The following is an 11,146-nucleotide window of genomic DNA, read 5'->3' on the forward strand; positions in this document are numbered from 1 at the left end:
AGAGTTAGCTACAGGATGGGTGCTACAGTCTAGACCCCTCCACTGTTCCCACCATTCCAAGGCAGGAGCCCTTGCTGAAAGAAGGAGCCAGGGCTTTTCCTGCTTCCAGATATTTTCATGTCCTGTGTCCCTACCTGGAAAGCCCTTTCCCCTCAATTGTCCCAGGCCAACTCCCATTCATCCTTCAAAACTCAGTGTAAATAGTCACTTTCTCTGGGGAGCATCCCTGGCAAGCAGAGCAAGTCTGTCTCCCTCATGTGGCACCCCGTCCCAGATTATAATGACCTGTTTGGGACTCTTTCTCCACACTGAGACAGGGAGGCCCAGGTCTGATTCATCTCCGCCCTGAATGTGCTCCCTGGGGCTGGACACGCAGGAGGCTCCGGGCAGCACTGATTAATTAGCGAAATCTGAAAACAGTGGAGCCCAGAGCCCTGGATCAGTCCTGTCTGGGTCCCAAGAGGGACAGGACCACCAGGCTGGCAGCTTTTCCCAAGTGATGAACTAGTTCAGCCAGGGCCCCAATCACTCCACTAGATACATTTCAGCTGCTGAGAAAAAAAGTTCAGGGGCTCACCTGGGTCTGTTGCTTAGCAACAGGAGGCTGTAAATGACATCACTCCTGACACTTTAACTAACCCCTCCATGGCAGGTGGAGGATAATGAAGGCAAAGGCAGACAGTGAGACGGAATTGAAAGCCAGACTCAGGAGTGAACAGAGGCAGGTTCTGGGAAATATGGAAGCCTGCAGCAGGCAGTTGTGGGCCTGGGGATATGGGAAGGGTCTTTGAGACAGTTGGTGGCTGCTCTGTTCCTGGGAGTTCTGTTCAGGTGTCCTGGGCTTATGTGTGCCAGCCCTTAAAGGGGATTTGCTAGGCTTGGTCCCTAATAACAGGTTAATAATTCCAGGGGCACTATGCCTGTAATTCCAGCAGTTGCCGCTAGGAGGACAGCAGCAACTTCAAAGGTAGACGACAACTCAGGGTAGACATAACTATACACCTATCAAATCTATGAGTTGGCAGGGAACCTAGTTTAGGAGGGAGCATTTATTAAGCACCGCCTTACTTTTGTTAACTCGCAAGATCCTCATAATACCTCTCCATGATTACAGAGGTATTTCCACGTTAAAGATGAAGAAACTGAAAGCTGTTCATTCAACAAGTATTTGTTGAGCTCCTCTTGTAAGGCAGTTACTGTTGTAGGGTCTGCATAGACAGCAGTGAGCAAGACAGATGGAAATCCCTGCCCTATGGCATTCTAATCAAGGGATAGATAATAAAGAAGAGAAATAAGTAAAATATATGGTATATTAGAAGATGACAAGGGCTGTGGAGAAAAATAAAGCAGAAAAAGAGATTGAAAGGGACCCAGGGGGAATGGGTAAATGGAGTAGTCAGAAAAGGCCTTAGGGAGGGGCATTTGAGCAAAGACCAGAAAGAAGTGAGGAGGAAGTTATGTGACTATTCAGGGGATGTGCATACCAGGCAAAGGTCCTGCGGTAGGTGTAAGCTTGGTATATTTCAGGTTTGGAAGGAGGCCAGCATGGCTGCTGCTGGGTTAGAAAGGAGGAAAGCAGAAAGACATGAAGTAGGCCATTGTAAGAACTCTGGGTATTTCTCTGCATGAGATAGGAGCCACAGGAGTATGAGTGTTGAATTTGCCAAATAAAAATACAGGATGAGGACTAGGCGAGGTGGCTCACGCCTGTAATCGCAGAACTTTGGGAGGCTGAGGTGGGCAGATTGTCTGAGCCCAGGAGTTCAAGATCAGCCTTAGCAACATGGCAAAACCCCACTCCTACAAAAAATAGGAATGTGGTCGCATGTGCCTGTAGTCCCAGCTACTCAGGAGGCTGCGGTGAGAGAATCACCTGAGCCTGGGAAGTTGAGGCTGCAGTGAGCCTTGATTGCACCACTGCACTCCAGCCTGGGCAATGATGTGAGACCCAATCTCAAAAAAAAAAAAAAAAAAAAAAAATCCATAAAAGGATGCCCAGTTAAATTTGAATTTCAGATAAAGCACACACAAAAATTTTCGTATAAGTATGTCCCCAATGTCGCATGGGATATGCTTATAATAAAAATTATGTGCTGTTTATCTGAACTTCAAATTTAACTGGGCGTCTTGTATTTTATCTGACAAACCAACATGGGAGGGTCTTGAGCAGAGGAGTGACATGGTCTGACTTAGATTTCAAGTGGATCTCTCTGGCCAGTGTGTGGTACAGTCTGAGGGATGTTATGGTGGAAGCTAGAGGCCCCATGAAGAGGTCATTACAAATGACCCAGGTAAGAGATGATGGAGATTCGGAGCAGGGTGGTGGTGGGGGAGGTGGTGAGAAGAAGTCAGGTTCTGGACACATTTTACAGGTAGAACAAGCAACGCTTCCTTTTGGATTAAACGTGGAGTGTGAAAGAAAGAGGGGTCAAAGCTGACTCTGAGGTTTTGGGCCTGAATGGCTGGAAGGATGAAGGAGTCATTTACTGAGATAAAGAAGGGTAAGGAGGAGTGGATTAGCGGGGAAGAAAGGGGAAAATCAGGGGTTCAGGTTTGGGTATTTTAAGTTTGAAATGTTATGAGGCATTCTACAGGGAGATGTGGCACGGGATGCTGTACTGGTTAAATAGTGTCCCTCTAAAATTTGTGTTTACCCAGAACCTGTGAAGGTTTTTACAGATATAATAAAGTTAACATGAGGTCAGACTGGATTAGGGTGGGTCCTAATCCAATGACTGGTGTCCTTATAAGAAGAGGGAAATTTGGGCATAGAGAAGTACACAGAGGGAAGATGCTGTGAAGACACTAATACTATGTGAAGATGGAGGCGAAGACTGGAGGGAAACATCAAGCCTAGGGATGCCAAGGGTCACTGGGATCTGCTAGGACAGATCTAGAGGTCTGCAGGAGGGGCTCTGGGTGGGGCTATGATTTGGGAGACATCAGGGCACAGATGATATTAATATATTATTTTTTAATTAAAACAATTTTTTTTGAGACAGAGTTGCGCTGTGTCACCCATGCTGGAGTGCAGTGGCATGATCTCGGCTCACTGCAACCTCTGTCTCCTGGGTTCAAGCGATTCGCCTGCCTCAGCCTTCCAAGTAGCTGGGATTACAAGCACATGCCACCATGCTCAGGTAATTTTTTGTATTTTTAGTAGAGACGTGGCTTCACCATTTTGGCCAGCTGGTCTTGAACTCCTGGCCTCAAGTGATCCACCCTCCTCAGTCTTCCAAAGTGTTGGGATTACAGGCATGAGCCACTGCACCTGGCCTGACATTAATATTTAAAGTCATAGATTGGATAATATCACCAAAGCTGTGAAAGTAGATGAAGAGGAGAGGAGGACCAAGGACTGAGCCCTGGGGCCCCATACTGAAGAAGTGGAAAGTTAAGGGGTAGCCAATGAAGGGTACAGAGAAGCAGCTGCTGGTGAGGTGGGAGGAGCACCAGGCAAAGGCAAGTGGAGAAAGTGTTTCCAGAAGAAGAACATGATCAGTTGTATCTATTGCTGCTTTAGGGGCCAGTAAGATGAAAACAGAGGAGTCACCATTGGGTGAGCTGCCTGGAGGTCATTGGTGACTTCGGCCAAGTCAGCTTTTGAGGGGCGGTAGGGGATTAAGCCTGACTGGAGTGGGCTCAAGAAAGAATGGAGGCTAAGGCAGGCAGATCACTTGAGTCCAGGAGTTTGAGACCAGCATGGATGACACGGTGAAACCCCATCTCTACAGAAAATACAAAAATTAGCCAGGTATGGTGGTGCGTGCCTGTACTCCCAGCTACTCAGGATGCTGAGGTAGGAGGATCACTTGAGCCTGGGAGTTGGAGGTTGCAGTGAGCCGAGATTGTGTCACTGCACTCCAGCCTGGACAACAGAGTGAGACCCCATCTCAAAATAATAAAAAAGAGAGAGAATGGAAGATTCTTCCTCTTCTTCCTCTTATCCTCTTCTCCCCTCTCCTCTCCCTTTCTCGTTTCCCTTTCCTTCCCCTCTCTTGGAGGTGCCAGCATTGCCAGGGACTGAGGAGGCAGCAGGACCAAGAAGGCGGCAGCCTGGCTGGAGACCACGGATGTAGGGGGGCCATGGTCATGGTCATCATGGTTGGGGTATTGTTTGCATACAGGAGACTGAGCAAACATTGAGGGTAATGGGAGCCAGCTCCCCCTCCCCATCTAATCAGTACCCCATTCCTGCCAATTGCCCCTCCATAATCTTGTGATCCTCACGTGGTGTGCCTCTGCACACATATTTACTGCAGTTCTATTCATTCATTGATTTAACAAATAGTTTTGAGCCTGCTACTGGCTGCTGGATGGAGATCTTAGGATATAGCAGTGAACAACACACAGTCCCTGCCCTCATGGGATTCACATCCTAGAGGAAAAGATAGACATTAATCCAAGAATCACACAAAGAAGTGTCAAATTTCAACAATGTTAAGTGCCTTACAGAAGAGGTCCCTTGGGCTTTTAGCACATAATAAAGGGAGTTTGACTTGCATTGACCTGAGAAGATAACTTTTGAGTGGAGACCTAGTGGTGGAGGTGGTAGGAGATACCTAGGCAAAGAGCCAGAGAGAGTGGTCCAGGCAGGGGACATAGGTGGCCGAGGTCTACTGGGCGTGGGGGGTTGGGGGTTCAGGGCACATGTGAGCAGGGCAAGGAGGAGTGGTGAAGAAGATGAGGCCATGTGTTGGGTGCAGTGGTTCATGTCTGTACTCCCAGCTACTTGGGAGGCCAAGACAGGAGGATTGCGTGAGGCCAGGAGTTTGAGACCAGCCTGGGCAACACAGCGAGACCCTGTCTCTACAAAAATAAATCAATAAATAAGGCCAAACGATGAGCAGAGCCCAGACCATGCCGGACCTCACAGGCCATGATAAGGAGTTTGGTTTCTTTCTAAGAGCACTAGGAAGCCAGCATAGGGGTTTAACCAGGTGCAACATGATCTGGTTTGTATCCTTTAAACAATGTTTTTAAACTGACACATAGTAATTGTGCATATTTATGGGGCATTAGTGATGTTTTGATACATATAATGTATAGCAATCAGATCAGAGTAATTAGCATATCCGTCATCTCAAATATTTATCATTTCTTTGTGCTGGGAACATTCAATATCCTTCTTGCAGTTATTTGAAACTAATATATTATTGTTAACCCTAGTCATCCTACCGTGGTGTAGAACACTAGAATTTGTTCCTGGTATCTAGCTGTAATTTTGTATCCTTTAACAAAACTTTCCCTATCCCCACCCCCTTAACCCTGCCCAGCCTCTGCTAGCCTGTGTTCTACTTTTTACTTCTATGAGATTAGCATTTTTTAGCTTCCACACATGAGTGATAACACATGGTGTTTAATTTTCTGTTTCTGGCTTGTTTCACTTAACATAACGTTTGTATTCTTAAAAGATTATTTGGCTGATGTCTGGAAAATGGATTGTAAGAGTGTGAGAGTGGAAGCGGGGAGACCACCGAGGTGGTTTTTGTCGTGTAGGAGAGACAGGATGGTAGCTGGACTAGGGCATCGGACATGGTGGGAGAGAGGAAGTAGGAGACAGAAGTGCAGGGATGAGTGGGATGAATGGTATCTTGACTGGTGGGGAGGGTGTGTTGAGGAGTCAGGCTTTGGGCTTAGTAGCAGGGTGGGTAGCGGGGCTGATCCCCAAGAGCCCAGAAAACAGGGAAAGCAACGGGCTTTGAGGGCTGATGGGGCATTTGGTTTGAGACTTGCTGCAAAATGTCCACATGGAACATTCGAGCAAGCTGTTAGTTGTGCAGATCACAGTTCAGACTAAGGCAGTGACTTCAGCCTCAACTTACCAGTGACAAGCATTTGAACAAGCCCAATTTTTACTTATCTCAATGCGCAGATGAGAATGAACTGTCCTGGAGAAATGACCTCAGGCTGGTTCAATCAGAGAAGGTGTCATGGAGGAGGTGGGACTGGAGAGGGGTCTTGAATAATGGGTAGGATTTGAGGAAGGGAAGGGAGGGTGCACCAGGCAGCATGAACAAAGGTACTGAGGTGAGAATAAGCATGGGGCATGCCGAGGGTCACAGAAAATGATGAACAGCTGATTTTGGGTGATAGCCACTTCTGTGGAGGCAGGGAAGGAGGAATGAGGTCCAGGAGGGGAGATCAGGAGCCCTCCTGATAACATTATGTTCCTCATAATGTTCTAGTACTTAAGCTGTGTGCTGGGCAGACGAGCATTTGTTATGTGATTAACTCTATTTTCTTGTTCTTAGATAGAGTCTTTCTGTCACCCAGGCAGACTCATTGCAACCTTTCCCTTCCAGGCTCAAGCGATCCTCCCACCTCAGCGTCCTGAGTAGCCAGTACTACAGGTGCATGCCGCCACGCCTGGCTAATTAAAAAAATTTTTTTTGTACAGATGAGGTCTCACTATGTTGCCCAGGCTGCTCTCAAACTCCTGGAATCCCAGCACTTTTGGCCTCCCAAAGTGCTGGGATTACAGGCATGAGCCACTGTGCCTGGCCTGATTGACTTTCTCTCTCTATATATATTTTTTTGTTTGTTTTTTTGTTTTGTTTTGTTTTGTTTTTGAGATGGTCTGTCACCCAGGCTGGAGTGCAGTGGCGTGATCTTGGCTCACTGCAACCTCCGCCTCCCGGGTTCAAATGATTCTCCTGCCTCAGCCTCCTGAGTAGCTGGGATTACAGGCGCACACCACCATGCCCGGCTAATTTTTGCATATTTAGTAGAGACGGGGTTTCACCATGCTGGTCAGTCTGATCTTGAACTCCTGACCTGTGATCCACCCACCTTGGCCTCCCAAAGTGTTGAGATTACAGGCGAGAGCCACCGCACCCGGCTGATTGACTATATTTTGTATGGTTAAGATCATTTTTTATAATTCGTGGTCTAGAGGGGAGAGTAGAGAGGGGTCTCTTAGGCTTAAGTTTACATTGCAGCTTCCTAATGGTGTGACTGTGGGCCTATGGATAAGAGACTATGCATTTGAAACTCTTTTCATCTGTAAAATGGGCATGAAGAACTCTTACCTCATCATCTCTCCTTCCCTCTCTCCTTCCCTTTCTTCCTTCTTCACTCCCTCTCTTTCTCTTCCTTCCCTCTGACGAATATTTACTAAATGTCTACAGTGTGGAAGGCCCTGCACAAGTTCTGAGAGATATGCTCCCTTATGGTACTTACAGTTTTTAGAGAGAGACATGAATCAAACAAATACATGAATGCACCAGTGCAGACAGTGATAAGAGCTATGAAGACAACAAACAAGAGCTTCCGTGGTGAAGAATAAAAAGATACTGAGACAGGGTGGCCAGGGAAGGTATTTTAGAGGAGATATGAAGGAGTTTGCCTTGGAGGGGGTGAAGAGAGAGGGGAATGTCTCTCTTCAGAGGTCAGAGGGCACAGCATGAGCAAAGGTCCTGAGGTGGGAAGCACACAGGGAGCTTTGAATGTTGGTGTTAGCAGTCCAGCCAGAGAGGGGCAGGCAAGGGGGAGAGAGGCATGGCAGGAGAGGCTGGGAAGACATTGTATTCAGGAACATGGGCTTGCAGAGCACGTAGCACGGTGCTTGGTGTGCGTGCTCAGGAAATGCTGGTGGCCTTTTTTCCCACCCCTTCTTGGGGGCCATGGCTAGGGTGACAAATGGACGTCTGAGGGCAGAAAGGGGGCTTGGAGGCACGGGAAGCCTCTAAAGAGCACCTGTGGTAGCTATGAAGATGAATCCAGCTCCTTACTTCCTCCCCAGCATGCCCCCAATTGTATGTTCCCATTCTTTACCATGTTACTTTGCAGTGCGCTCCCACTGCGACTAGAGTGGACATTGCATAGCCATGGGACTTGCTCTGGCCAATGGGATGAGAGCAGAGGTGCATCAAGCAGGGGCTTGATAAGCACTTCTGTGGTTGGACTTGCCTGCTTGTGCCTCAGCTACTGCCACAAGAACATGCCCATCCTAGCCTGCTGGTCCTGGGAGGAAGACGGGGGAGAGCTGAGCTACCCCAGCCAAGCCAACCCAGCTGACCCACAGACTTGCAAGTTAATTAAATGCTGCTTGTTGTTTACCACGGGGATTTTTCTGGCTGTTCTGTGTGCAGCACTCAGTTCTTTGCTCCAGTGGGGTCCCTGGATCTGGGTCTTTTCTGCCTTCACCCAAGCCCAGGAATACTAGAAGAGAGATGGTTGGGCCAAGCCCAGGATTCTGACCTTGGACCTGCTGAAGCCTCACTCTAGGCACCAGGAAAGTCCTTCTCCATATGGGGTCTCAGTTTTACCATCCATTTAATGAAACATCTGGACCTGATTGCCAAGGCCTTCATAGGGACTAAGAGCTCAGGTTGTCCAAATATGACTTTGTCCCTCCCTTACTTAAAACACTCAGTGGCTCTCCGTAGCTTTCAGAGAGAAGTTGAAGCTCCCTAGGCTGGCATTCAAGGCTCTTCATGGCTTTCCTCCTGTCCACATCTGCAGTACAGCTCCTACCACTCACTCTTTGCTTTAGCCATGCCTTATTGGCTCCAGTCTTCTCATCATGCTGTGCCTGTTCATGCCTCCGAGTCTTTGCACCTGCTATTCCCTCTGTTTGCAAAGCCTGCCACTGCATTTCTCTGCTTTGTGAATTCCTATGCATGGGCTGTGGCTTGTTTTTAACTAATTTTCATTTCCTAACATTCACTGAGCTCTTACACTATGCCAGGCACCTTGCTAAGCCCTGTGTTCCTGTGTTCTAGTTTAGTCTTCCTGGCAACTCTATGCGGTAGCTATTATTATCATCTCTATTTTAAACATGAATAAACAGAAAAGTAAACTGACTGATCCAAGGTTACACAGCTAGTAAGTGGTGAAGCCAGGATACAAATTCAGGCATCAACAACAGATTTGAACCTAGGTCTATCTGTTTCCAGAGCCTATGTCCTGTGGAATCACCTCTCCATGATGCTTCTTGCAGAATTATCATGCAAGTGCATGAACTATATTCATTCACCTCACAGACATTTTCTTGAGTGCCAGGCACTGTGCCAACCTCTTCATGAGCAATGACTTCCTTAATCCTCATACCAGCCCTAGGAGGTCATGATTCTTACCAATCCCATTTTGCAGATGAGAACAACTGAGGCCCAGAGAGGTAAAGGGACTGGTCTAAGGCCGTGAAACCAGCAAGTGGTGAAGTTGGGACACATACTCAGGCAATCAGATAGATGCCCAGACCCAAACTAGACCTCTTGGCCACAGTGACTTTCAATTTGCCATAAACTTCAAGATCCAGTTTGGGCACCAACTCCAGGATACTAAATGGCTAATTCATGGCTCTGGGGAGCCAGAGGATTCACGGCTCTGGCCTGTCCAGCCTCCCTCCCCACCCCCAAGGACTTCAGAGCTGACAACCCAAGATGCAGTATGGTTTGGACAGAAGTCAGATGCTTCACAACACTGTTGGGCATCCCCCATCTCCCCAGTTTTCAGGCCGATACACTGACCCCAGCCCCCACCCTTCCCCTTGGGCCTCAGGCTTTGAATCCAAACAAACACAAAAAGCCAAATGACTTTCACTCTGTCCCTTCCAATTCAGTGATTTTGGAGGAGAATAAATACCGAAGCCACTGGCATGAATAGAAATTAATATAAAACTGTGCTAACTGCACAGGGATGTTTTTTAAAAAGAAAAAAAATTCTCAATTTAAAATCTCTACACAAATAGACTCTTCTAAGGTCAAATGAAAGATAAATGCCTCAGGAAAGCAAAGAAGTCATCATTTAGGCTGAGTTTTTTTCTCTCTCCCTTTCATTTCCTCTCTCTCTCTTTCATTCTGTCCCCTACCAATATTTCTTTCTATCCTTGTCTTTGCCTCTCTTATCTGCCACTTGTTCTTCCTGTCTGCATGTTTGTATGTGTCAATCTGTCACTTTTATTTCAGTGACAGAATTGCAACTGCAGGTGAGTAGTATGACCTTGGTCAAGTCATTTCCCAGCTTTGTGCTTCTGTTTTCCTATGTTTACGTAGGAAGTACAATTACTTTTTGCAGAGGGGTACGAAGCAAAGCAGGACCTCATAAAGTAAAATGATGCTTCTAACCAGAGCTGGGCAGTCTCACTCACCCTCTAGGTTTGGGCCTGGAGGATGGAAAAGATTAGGAGCAGGCACCATCTGGTCACCAAGTGATGCCAATGAACCAATGGAGCGAATGGCCTTCTGACCTTGGCCTCTTTACTGTCCGTCTGATTCAACCTAAAGTTGTTTTAAGAAAATGATTCTGGTTTGAAAAAAGGAGAAGCTGGGAAACATGTAAGGCCAGAGAAGTAGAAACCATTTTAAAGGTGAGATAAGAGCCACCTTGAATGGGAAAACAACCATGTGATTAATTGAAATCAAAGCCAGAGGGACTGTGATTAGTAGAAGGAAGATCTCCTTGACAACTGAGGGGGAATAAAACACTGGGGAAAACCTACCGGAATGGGAGGCACCAGGCTGTGATCTTTTTAGGGCAGAGATCACATCTTTCTCAGTTACCATTATCTCCACAGGGCACAATAGAAGGTCTGGGTCCATAAGTATTAGCTGAGTGGCTGACTTAATGAGTGAGGGTTACTATTTCTGGAGCCCCCTAAGACAAGGCTAGATACCATTTCCCCAGAATACAGAGCCTTGCTCACCAATGAGCAATACAGTATTGCTCACCAATCATTGGATGAATGTTGAATATGTGAGTTTGCTAGCTGCAAGTATTGCGTGTGCAGTATTGCTGCTATTGCACATGCATCTCTTGAGGACTGAGTGGATATTGAAGGGGAGGTGGCATCTCCAGGGTGGAGCAGGAATTGGGGGTGGGAGGGATTATCTGAATGACACTTTGTCAAGTAGCCTATGAATTTCTGCCTTGTTAGTTTGAAGTATTCTGCTACCTAGAGGCAGAGTATTGGACTAAAAAAATTCTGACAGCCCAAGTATCATCTCCTTCTGAGAGGGACTAAGCCTGTAGATGGAGAGGAGAGACCCAGGGCAATGGAAAGACTGGAAGGAATAGCTTTTTGTCCTGGGAAAACCCTTGATTGGGAGTCAGAAGTCCTGGTTTCTAAACTCAAATCAATGTAAAACAAGAACACCAGGAAGACACCCCAGAGCCTTCTAACTAGCAGGAACTGCTCTAGTCA

The 11,146-nt window shown here is 47.0% G+C and overlaps 1 long non-coding RNA gene across 1 annotated transcript; it reads right to left on the reverse strand.

Annotated features, from left to right (window-relative positions):
- Positions 1-4,236: 4,236 nt before the first annotated feature.
- LOC103889666 (uncharacterized) lies at positions 4,237-8,067 on the reverse strand. Its single transcript, XR_654035.2, has 3 exons — positions 7,777-8,067; positions 7,032-7,141; positions 4,237-4,378 (listed from the first exon to the last, which is right to left on the reverse strand). It is a non-coding gene; the product is annotated as an uncharacterized LOC103889666 (long non-coding RNA).
- Positions 8,068-11,146: the final 3,079 nt, after the last annotated feature.

The sequence above is a fragment of the Pongo abelii genome, chromosome 21 (assembly GCF_028885655.2).
Source record: "Pongo abelii isolate AG06213 chromosome 21, NHGRI_mPonAbe1-v2.0_pri, whole genome shotgun sequence".
Classification (NCBI taxonomy): Eukaryota; Metazoa; Chordata; class Mammalia; order Primates; family Hominidae; genus Pongo; species Pongo abelii.